Raw genomic sequence first — 12,216 nt, 5'->3', positions numbered from 1 at the left:
CTGTCTCAGAGCAGCCAGCATGGAGCTGGTTGAATTGAAACTGAAGATGATGTTTAGGGAACAGAGTAAGAGGAAACCAAGGAAGGACAGAATGGAGTAAAGCACTGAGAGATTATGCAGCAGAGAGCCTGGCAGTAATAGTGAGTGATTCCAGAATGGAGTCCTGGAGCTGGTAGGAAGTGGTGAACTAGCTAGAAGGATTATCTTATACCCAGAACCCATCACTTGTTGGCAATGTGTCTAGCAGCTAAAGCAGGAGACAGGAGAGAGCTGTGTGTGATAAGGAGAGGGAAGAAGTATGCAGTGAAGAGTGGTCAGAACCACTTCCTCTCTGAAGGCAAAAGACCTTTTATAGGAGAATCCTTGAAAGTCAGGGTGGGTATGAGTGGAGCTGAACAAAGCGAGGTGTAGTGGCCACCAGGTAGGTTCAGCTAGCTATTAGGTGTCTTGGTGTGAGTCCCCACTTTTTAGTGATGGGATCATGACTACATGGTGGATTGGGAGGCAGAGGATGTAAATAAACTCTAGCCTATATCCACCAAGAATGTGCAGCTCAGCACTTGCTGTCACCCAGCAGCCTTTGTCTTTTTGTCACCGTGCTCCCTCCAAAGCAGTTCTTTCATGTCCATCCAACAGTGCTTTGTGTGTACAGAGATGGCTGCCAAGCACGCTGAGATGGTGGGAATGAAAAAAAATGCTAACAGCTCTGGAGTAAGTGGTATACTGAAGGCTAATCTTGTTTCAGCAGCTAGAAACAAGACTTGGTGTACTCCAGACCTCTTTACCCTGTGGATAAAGCAGAGCTTGAGAGCAATTGATGAGAAGAGTGGAAAAACATCAGTGAGCTTGCAAATATATTGGATATGCAGGCGCAGTGTTAAGCCTGCTGGTCAAAAGCAGACAGCAATGCTACAAGACACAGCACTTGTTTGGAGCATCTATGCACTTGTTCTGACAGGTCAGAGATGAGAGGTAGGAGAATACAGGAACAAGGAGGAGGCACAGATAAGGAGAGGAGGGGTGTCTGGGTATTTTGGGTGCAGCAAGAAGCTGTGCCAGTGTGCATTGTCTTCTCCAGGCTTTTGACCTGAGCAACCCTGTTGGAAGAAGGGACAATCAGGGTGAAAGTTTAGCAAACAGAACAAAGTAGATGACTTAGGTCTTATCATGGGGTGGTGCCTGGCATGCAGAGTTCGAACTGGAACTGCTGGCCTTGCCGTGTGGTTGCGTAAGAAGCTCGGCAGCTCCTGGCAGCAAAGCTGGCAGTGCCATCTCCTGGACAGAGCAGGGGCTTTGAACAGAGAAGGTTGCATGTCATTCTCCTGCTGACCGGCTGAGTGATCTTGAGCAAAATGCTGCCCCTCCTCTCCTTGCACCTGAATATTTTCATGGGCAAAGTGATGGCCCTAGGGAAGTCGGTGAGTAAAATTCATGCTCATCGAAGTGAGATCTTGACACTGTCAAATAAAGTGCAGAGCTACACCTGGTTGCTGGTGGAGAGGAAGAAGGACAAATGTTGCCTGAGTATTCCACGTGTTTCTTATGGAGTTTCTGTACCCAGGGCTGACATATTTCTTGTCTGTGGTTCTCTTTAACTGGACTTTCTAAAGGACCCGTCCTGGTGCTATCTCCAGCTATAATATAGCAGATTTTCAGTCATGTAGTGGCATCCTTTTGCCACAGAAATTTTACTGATTTGGTAAATTCAGCACTGTCAAGTTGTAACAGCCACCATCAATAAGGGAGCTGGGTGTGGTGGGAGATGGCAGATGGGCTTTGAAAATGTTCACTAAGCACACCATAGCTATATTTTCAGTAGGTTATGAAAGCAACACCTTTAAGACTGTATCTTACCATCCATGTAAGTTGGATAGCAACTGCCCCACAGGATATGAGCAATCAATGTCTTCAGAAAGTTACTCATATCCTGCAGATGAGAAATTAGAATGCACAATTGTCTGCAGAATGAGATTTTTCACAGGAACCCAAAGAGAAACATGACCAAAATGCACACTTTTTACGGAGCATCAACTGCTGGAATTTATTGTCAACTGCCATCCAGAGCAACCTGAATAAAGGGCTTGGTGGAAACTGATAAAATGCACAGGACCTTTTAAGTGCCACAGGCAGGGAAAACTGATGGGCATGCAAGATACAGCTGGCTCAGCTGGACTAAACTTATCAGAGTGGCATATCAGAAGCAGCCTTACCATAAACACAAAGCAGAGGCATCTTCCTACCTGTGTGAGGTAATGTAAGACAAGGTTCTGACAAACAGAGCCGGACAAGGCCAATGTCAGCCAAGCCCAGTGTGGACAGACACCACCACTGCACTGAAACCTGCAGGGGCTTGTCCAGCTCAGAAAAACCACCAGTGCAGAAGTGTTGAGAGAAGTACTTTCCAGCTTCCTCATTTCATGCCAGAGACAAAACTTCAGGAGAGTGAGGGAGCAGCATCACACCGCTTCTATGCCCTGCCTTTTTTCTCGTTCTGACACAAGAGTATCATTCACAGTGATCATACATCGCTGAGAGGTGATGGGGTGTGTTGTAATGCTCTGGTCACACACAAAAAAACAAAAAACCCCATCATATTAGTGTAAATTTGTGGTGTTTCCAAACACATAATTTAGAGCAATTTTTTTCTGTGAGCAAGCCTTTTTCTAAATGTAATTTAAAAAAAAAAAAAAAATTAAAAGAAAAGAAGAGAGATAAACATTTTTCCTTGGGACTGGCTGCGTATGTGACGAGAGAGCAGCCAAAGCACAGACACCAGAGCTGGCTAGAAATGAAGCTTTAGCAAAGATTTAGTGCAGAGTGTTGGCTCATGAAAAGATAGTTTTATTTTTTTTCCTGGACTGTACCTAACTTTTCGTGAACTAAACAGAGCTGAGAGAGCATGTTTTGTGCTGCTGAAGGCAGACTCAGGACAAATTCGTGACACTTTAAAAATAGAGACCAAGGAAATATAAAGATCATGGGAAACCTTAAAGCACTGATGCACGCTGGATGCGCAGATATTGGGTGTATTTGCTTGTGCAGTGCCCTGACACAAAAGAGACTTCAGAGGCATAACACAGATTGTGGTTCTTCATCTCCTTATTTTGCCTGATGTGGAAGGGAAAGACTGTGAAAGAGGGGCACAAAGGAAAGGGGTTGTACTGTCCTTGGTATGAGTGCCAAGGACTGCAGGATACTCCGGGTGACTGGAAGATCTGAGAGCCAAAGGGATTGTACTGCCCCTTCTCCCAGACTCTTTGAACCCGGTGCTTCCAGGAGGGTTTTGGAGCACAGCCATGATGACCACATATGTGATGTTTGATCCATGGGTGTGAGCACTTTGGTTGCACACACACAGTATGCTTCATTCTTCCCAGTAGTGTAATGAAAAGGTACAAAGTGTCCACACACCCAACCGCGTCTAAGAAAGTCTTCTGAGAGCCTAAGATCACAGCTGACAGATCTGCATCCTCCTTTCTCCTGCAGGGAAAAGTAAGGCAAAAGCTGAATCACTATAATCATACAGCCACACACACAAGCCCAGCTTTGCAACCCTCCCTGTGGATGTCCCTGTGGCAAAGGGGCCACAAAATTCCTGATGAGCCTTTGGTTTGTCTCTGATATACATGGTGACTTGTAGGAAGAGCACAGTGCAGTGCAATGCTTTGCAATGCAAAGCTCTCTTCCAGCCGCAGACAGAGACCTGAAATTGTGCATTTCCATGAGGAAGCCTCTGTTACTAGAGTTGAGAAGACTGCATGCTCCTTGCTAACACTGTCTCAGGCTGTTTGCCTACATCAGTGGCCCAGCTACCACAAAAAAGGGCCAAAACAGAACAGCGAGTGTGGTGGCGGCTCTGCTCCCATTCAGTAGAGAAAGGTCTTTTTTCCAACCCCACAAGCACCACCTGTCTCTATAAGCTGAACATGATGCATGCTCCTTAGCACCAACCAGGCCCTTCCTTCCCTTTCCATGATCTCTCAGGGCCTTGGAAGTAGCTAAAATTCTGCTTAACTCTTCTCCTTCCAGCTCTCAATGGCTCTTCTTGCTTCTCACAGGCTCTCTGATATATCTGTCTCTGAATCTACTTGTGCATGCCCAGAACTAGGGAACAATACACTTTTGGGGTGATCACTGCCCACTTTCACCAGGTGGACATCTTTCAGTCTTAGGAAGGTCAGAGATAGGTAAAGTGAAAGTATGAGTGGAGATGGACTTGCATTACCTGGCCATCTCTGGGTTCTCCCTCATACCTCAACACTTTCCTTGTGCCTCTGAACTTGCTTGGTGCTTCCTTCTACTATATGGCATTTTCCCACTGCTTCCCGATACCTCCATTTCTACTGTAGCTCTTTCTGCCTCATGTCATATGTTGCAGAGTCTGCCTGTATACAGAGCTGAGTGTGACCTGGCATTACACTCTTTCATAATTTTGGGATGTTCTCTGCATTTTCCCTGATGTTTCATCCCATTCCTCCTGCTCTTCCCTACTTCTCTGCTTCCCCATCCTTAAAGAGCCATTTTTTAAGCCCTGCTTCATGCTGTTCTTCCCCTGCCTCAGGTTTTCTTCAAGATGTATAGCCCTAAGGACAATGCTTTGGGAGATGGTGTGGAGGTTTCAGGCACATTATCCTGGGCAGTGACTAAATCTGCGTTAATCCCATCCCAAACTCTGCAGGACACAGGGGACCTGCTGATCTTAAATCCAAGCCAAAGCCTAGTCTCATATGGCCCAGTGGATGCTCCCACTGCCATCATTCATACTTCAAGTCCTGCCCAGTGCTAAGTCACCTTATGGTGGCCTCTCCTATGTTGGAGAGTGAAATGCCTGGCGGGGATGCTGGCAGGGCTGCCATTGGAAGCGGAGGTTTGTGCTGCGCTGACCCCGCAACTCATTGAGTGTTTGTGCTACGCAGTTCGTTCTGCACCTTCTTGGGCACTGCCCCAATAAAGCCCCCAAGCCTGGGGTTAGAAAAAACCCAAAGGGTTCTGCTTACTGTGGTAAGCCCAGGCAACCTTTGCTACATGCCCCTTTTGCAAGAGGTATTTCTTCACCAGGGTCCCAAAAGAATACCACAACCCTATAAAAAAAAAACCAAACATCTTTCCTGAGACTTCCATAGGCTACCAGCCTCCCACTCCCTCTGTTGTCTTCCCAAGGAGTTAACATTACATCCCTCAAACTGATTACCTTTGGGCCATGAATTGCTTCCTTGCTCCTGAGATCTCTCATTCCTGCTACAGCACAGTGCCCTGAGGGAAACACAGGTTACCAAGTGCAGACTTACTGGAGGATGCTGACTATGTGTTACCCTGTCTGTAGCATAGAAACATTCCTGGTTATGTGGCAACACACTAGCAGCATGTATGTTTCCCACATGCCTCATTCTTGCAAATAATCCATATATATAAATATATGTAGTTGACATCCACTCTCACACCCACCATTCTCCTTGCAAAGCTTAGATTCATCTGCATTGTAATTACCAGTAAAAAATGTTTAGGGTAACTGATAACTCATAGAAGTAGATTTTGACATGCCAAAGCACAGGCTACTCTGAAACATGAATGCCATGCCACCACACCACAAAACACCCATTCTTTCCCTCCCCCCCAAGCCCTCAAATGCCAAACCACAACTCAAATCAGACTACAGCTCAGCAGCAACTCTGTGGCTCCTGGCGTTCACCTGAGCCAGAGCTACAGGCTTCGGAGATCAACTGATTTTCTGGCAGAGTTGATGGTCTTATCCCTGTTTGACCTGCAAAGCTAACGCAGCTCATGGGGGAATGAGACCCATTAACAACACTGTTTATTAAGGTCCAGAGAGGATGTGACTGATGTCCCAGTAAAGTTTGCTGAAGTATCACCTGACGTAACCAATACTGATGAAGCAGAGGACCAGATCTAGCTTGGCTCTCCAGCCCATTTCTGTTCCAGAGTGGTCTGGTACGTAGGTGAGATGATTGTGAATAACTGGTGGAGCTGAAGTGACACACAACCTTATCTACTTTAATCAAAGCCCCATTTCATGGTTTGCCTGCCAGTTCAGCCCTTTCCACCTGTCCTCACTTGCTTTGTGGGAAGGACAACTTGAGTGGAACTGGCAGTGGGAATGCCTTCAGACAAGACAGATTTCCCCGTATACATAAACAGAGATTAGATTCACAGATTACTGAGAAGGATAGAGGATGAGATGCTGCAATTCTGGTTTGATACTTGCTTAGCAGAGAGAAGCTGTGTTTTATAACACTTCTGTGCCTGTTGCTCTTGCCTGGGACTTCTCTTTGCTCCTCCTCCCTTTATTTTGCATTTCATACAAAAGACAATATAACCCTCTTCATGTAATCTCACCAAAACAGTGCCTAATACTGCCCTTTAGCTCTAAGACAAAGGTTTTCTGCAATGACAATCTGGTGTTTCCACTGAACCAAGGAGTGGCCAGTGCTGCACAATAACAGGCCCTTCCCTGAGCCCATGTGCTGCCTCAATCTTGCCCGTTCGCGAAAATAAGACTACAGGGATTTGCCTACTTTTTCTCTTATTTTTTTTTCCGTGCTGTGCTTTGTAGACATCTCCCTTTGAATACTTACCTCTGGGATTCTTTCTCCTCAGGTGCATGATCAGTTCCCATCTTTTCTTCTTCCTCCCTGCCCAAGCAAGATAGGTTCCTTTTGCATTATTTCTTTGTTCGATCCAGGAATTGTTGAGGAAGAAGAGATCCACCCACCAAGCACACCTTGTGCTGCCATCCTGTCACACAAGAAAAACAGCCTTTCGTCTTGCATGCAGCAAGCTCCAACAGAAACTCCGTGACATCCAGAACAAGTGGTGGATCAATCTAGCTGAAAAACCTCAATTATGTGCAGATACAGGTGATCACAAAGGTTTCTATGAGGCCCTGAAAACAGCACACGGGCCTACATACCAGGTCCAAAGCCCTCTACTCAGCGCTGATGGGCAAACGCTTCTAACAGATAAAACCTGCATTCTGAATCAATGGTCTGAACACTTTCAGACCCTTTTCAGTACCAACCGTGTAGTCCAAGACTCAGCAATTCAGTCCATCACACAACAACTGGTGAAATATGAATTGGACACTGCCCCCACTTTAGGAGAAACCCTCAAGGCCATACAGCAGGTAAAAATCGGCAAGGCAGCTGGGGTTGATGGAATTCCACCCGAAGTCTGGAAACACGGGGGCCTTGCACTCCATGCTAAATTTCACGAGTTTGTTGTACACTGTCGGGAACTAGGCGAACTCTCATCAGACCTTTGTGATGCAGTCATCATCACTTTGTATAAGAAGAAAGGAATTAAATCTGATTGCTCTAATTACCCTGGTATTACTCTGCTCTCCATTGCTGGCAAAATCCTGGCAAGAATACTTCTGAACAGACTAATACCCGCTATTGCAGAAGGAATTCTACCTGAAAGTCAGTGCTGTTTCAGAGCCAACAGGAGCACCACAGACATGGTATTTGTTCTCAGACAACTGCAAGAGAAGTGTAGGGAACAGAACAAAGGTCTCTATGTAACCTTTGTCGACCTCACCAAGGCTTTCGATACGGTGAGCAGAAAAGGTCTGTGGCAGATTTTGGAACGTCTAGGTTGTCCCCCTAAATTCCTTAAGATTATCATCTCACTCCATGAGGATCAGTACGGCCAAGTCAGATATGGTGACACACTTTCTGAGCCCTTTCTAATAAAGAACAGTGTGAAACAAGGCTGCGTTCTTGCTCCAACCCTTTTCACAGTCTTTTTCAGCATGATGCTCCAAAGGGCCACGGCAGACCTCGATGATCAGGACGGTATCTACATTCGATACTGCACTGATGGAAGCCTTTTCAACCTAAGGCGACTGAAGGCCCACACCAAGACCTTAAACCATCTTGTCCGGGAGCTGCTTTATGCTGATGATGCCACCCTTGTCGCCCACACAGAAGCAGCTCTGCAGCGTTTAACATCCTACTTTGCAGACGCTGCTGAGATCTTTGGGCTGGAAGTCAGCTGAAAGAAGACAGAAGTTCTCTATCAACCTGCACCTCAGGAAGTCTTCCATCATCCCCATATCACCATTGGCCAGTCAGAGCTTAAATCAGTCCAGCAGTTTAATTACCTAGGTAGCATCATCTCCTCAGATGGTAAGACTGATGAGGAGATAGATAATAGGTTAGCAAAGGCATATAGTGCTTTTGGAAAACTCCATAAAAGAGTATGGCGTAATAAACACTTGAAGAAAAGCACCAAGATCAGTGTTTACAAAGCCATAGTGTTGTGTACTCTCTTATATGGTTCTGAATCATGGGTCGTCTACCGCCACCACCTGCGACTCCTTAGAATGCTTCCATCAACGCTGCCTCTGAACAATCCTAAACATCCACTGGTCAGATTATGTGACCAATACATCTGTTCTAGAACAAGCAGCAGTTACAAGCATTGAGGCCATGTTGCTGAGAACACAGCTGCACTGGGCAGGGCACGTCTCCAGTATGAAGGACCACCGCCTCCCTAAGATCCTGCTTTATGGTGAACTTTCCACCGGCTGCTGCAAGAGAGGAGCCCCAAAGAAAAGATACAAGGACTCCCTGAAACAACATCTCAGCCTTGGCCATATTGATCATAACTGGTCTACTCTGGCCTCAAATCGGGAGGCCTGGAGACACACCATCTATAATGCAGCTGCTTCCTTTGAGAACGCACACAGGATCACTCTTGAGGAGAAAAGACAACGCAGAAAGAATCATGTCTTGCTGAATATACCACCTAAGGAGTCTTTCTGCTGTGCCTTTTGCAATCGGACATGTCTGTCTCATATTGGCCTCATAAGCCACCAGCGTGCTTGTAACAAACATGGATAGAGCCCTTCCCAAATCTTCAGTGGATAGAGCCTTCCTAAATCTTCGTTCTCCAAGCCTAGCCATGAGATGAGATGAGATGAGATTTCTTTGTTCTCTGTGGTATTTGCAACACCCTCCCAGCCTTGTATCACCTGTGAATTCCATTTCTGCTGGTTGTTTTCCCTGCCTTTTCAGCACCTAGAATGACAAAGCCTTTTGTGCTGGTTTTGCTGCAACTGAACCTGATACTTGAAAGGAGGAGAAAAGGTTGGAATAAGCTGCTCTGATGATTCATCCCTGGGGCTGAGAGATTTGCTCCTCTGATACCAGTCCCTTGATCAGAGCTCTGCTATGTTATCTCTGTCTGGGTAGACAGACACTTTGTGAAGTGGGAAACACACAGTAGCATGAGGCTGGATGAGAATTTGTTATACTTGCCATAAGCCTGCCATATGTTGTAGCAATATAGCCAGAGAACTTGCTGTGGCCAGTAAACACAGGTGTTTTTGAAATGTGAAGACTAGAGATAGAAGGTAGACCAGAAAAGTTTTGAGAAGGATGTGTGAGAGCTGAAGAGCCTACTACATTTCAAGAGATGTTGGAATGACACTAAAAGCGGTGGACATGGCAATATTGTCCAGACCTTCTCTTCTGCCTACACTGATCACATATTTTTTTAGCAAATTGGGAAGTAAAATCCTGCGGTTGGGGCCCAGGAGACTGTGGAGTGCTCGCAACACTGGCAAAGTTAATTTCTTCCCATTTCATCTTCTTCTTGGCATTATGGTCAAGCTACACTTCTCTTAGAGAGCCTTACTGTGTGAAGAACTTCAGAAAGGATATATGAGCAGAAAAATCCATCTCACGATAGTGATCAACAGCTTATCCTAAACTGCTTTGTTTGAAACTAAGCTCATTCATTTCTTGGCCCTTACATTTTTTTCACTACACAGATTAAAAAAAAAAAAAAAGATGAGGGGACAGAGGGAGAGGATTTAAATATATAGGTATACACCTATGTGTGGGTGAGGCACAGATTTTCATTTTTACCTTTCACTGATTTTACTAAAAAATTTTGCACAGTAAAATAATTTGACCTTTTATTACTCCGACTAATTTAATGGAAGGGGCCTCTGCAAACTGTTCCCTTCCTTCATTAACAAAAAACACGTGAAGTTGTCTCCTAAATTACATTTACAGAAGGAAAAATTGAAGGCAGCTAGGAAATACTTAGGAATGTTATTTAAGGTTGGCAGACTTCCTAGCCCCTCCCCCAGTCTTTTTTAGGTAGGTGTTACCGTAGCTCCCCTTACATCTTTCAGCCCTGAGTGGTTTTAACTTACTTTTTTTTGTGTCTCTGGTACTGCTATGAACAGTGAAGTACCAGTTCTGACCAGCCTTAGGCCCAAACAACAGAAGAAGAGAAAGGGAATCTTTTTCCTTTTTCTTTATGATCACCCAATTGAAACTTGGTTATATACCCTCACTGAGAATTTATTTAACTTCTTTCAGAATTTTTCAGCCTAGCATGACACACCTAAAACCCCCAAAACTAGCAGCACGTTTATGTGGGTTTTTTTTAATAATTTCTCCTTTCTGCTGCCTGTCCTCAGTTTAGCAAGGTGGTATGTGTTGGGGGGAAAAAAACCTCCTTTGCTGGCGGAGACTCATTATCAGTATTTACAAAGAAGACAAGGTCATCGTGACACCCGGCAAACACAGGGATCTGACTAAATTACAGTACAGTCTCACAGAAAGCAAAGAAAAAATGTAGAAAATCATCAGTCACCAAAAAAGAAAAGTCTTTGGAGAAAAATATGGTGCTTTAAGAGAATTAAATTCAAATTCAAGTTACAATTAAAGAGTTAACATGCTGAACTATGTGGTTAAAAGAGGGACAGTGCGGGAATGTTGCAATGTGGAAATATTTTAGCTACTTTGCTTCTTATCTTTCAAATTGCATTACTTTTCCAATTTCTTGTTTTTAAAAACGTCTTTTAATTAAGCCATTACTATCACTGCCAATAACAAAAACCCTGCAAATTTTTAAATAAAGCAGAGTATTTTTTATGGCTTCAAAGAAAAGAGAAATACTATAAAACAATACTGCCAAAGCTTTTTTCCTAAAACAACTGCATTAACTATCTTTGAATAATTAACTAAAATCACATTCACCAAGTTTAAGGACTGAAAAGCATACTTTTTTAACAGCCAACTTGGGCAGAATAAAATACTTGTTCTCTGATACTATTATTTGCAGAAAGAGACTATATGGCCCAAAAAGACTGTGGAGATTTGCTAGATTCTCATCTGCAGTGCAGGTCCCTCTGGGGAGAGGCACTCCTCATGCATCCCCCTAGTGGGGTCTGGTGAGGCCAAGCCTCCAAGAAAGTTGGTGTTTTCCTGGTATAGTGGTAGCAGTAAGGACTTCTAAACTGTTGCAGCCCAAAAGGAATGCATATGTAGCGATACTTCTCTTGATGCATCTACTGCATCTTCACTCAAGAGGCTGTTGGGGAGAGCTACACCAAGAAGTGGTGATCCACAGGGTATCACACTGTGACTGAACATCCTGAACATACTCAGGATGCTGTGAGCTTTAACTTTCAGTTCTTGTTTTATTATGTCCATGCTGTACATGTTGAGCCTTACTTGTGTGTTAGCTGTCATAGGACACTGCCAGAACACAGACATCTCAGAATCAGGTTTATCCAGTACCTTTATTCGGACCTAAGCTTTTCCATTCAACCGTCTCTGACTCCTTTTTCAGGAGAAACTAATATCCCAGAGGGACCTGCTCTGCAGGTTCACATGGTAATTGACAGGCTACTGTTTCATTGCTGTGACTGCTGCAAAGTTCAGTGCCATCTCATAAAAAACAGTGGACTTAGCTGTTAATGAAAGTTCATGGTATTAACATGCTGGTGGAGAATTTACCCTCTTTTTAGTGGAGTGCATTTTCAGCTTCATGGTACAGAAGAGCAGACAAAGGCTGTTTAAGAAAGCCCTCGGAGCCAAGAGCATGAGCCTGGGAATGCTTTTGTGGAGATCTTTGTCAGATAATAGTCAGCATTTGGGCCTAGTCTGAATAAAACAATACCAAATCAACCAGAATCTGGCTTGGCTTGATGCCAAGCCACATCTGTGTTACATGCTTCGTGGGGTAGATAAGTTGCTCCCTCAGAGGTTGTGCTGCTCTGAAACCCAGGGGGTGAGGCCCTGAGGTTCCTTCAGCTTCTCTGCCCCTCAGTCCCCCTCCTGCCCCCAGGGAGATGACTGCCTCTGTGCTGCCCCACTCACTGGTCCAGTTGGGCTGCTCCCCAGAGCAGCACCACCCTCCTCCCCATCTTCTGCCCACAGGGACTTTGTAGTGCAA

This window comes from Chiroxiphia lanceolata, chromosome 2, assembly GCF_009829145.1.
Source record: "Chiroxiphia lanceolata isolate bChiLan1 chromosome 2, bChiLan1.pri, whole genome shotgun sequence".
Taxonomy (NCBI): Eukaryota; Metazoa; Chordata; class Aves; order Passeriformes; family Pipridae; genus Chiroxiphia; species Chiroxiphia lanceolata.
Note: the sequence above shows the minus strand (reverse complement) of the source record.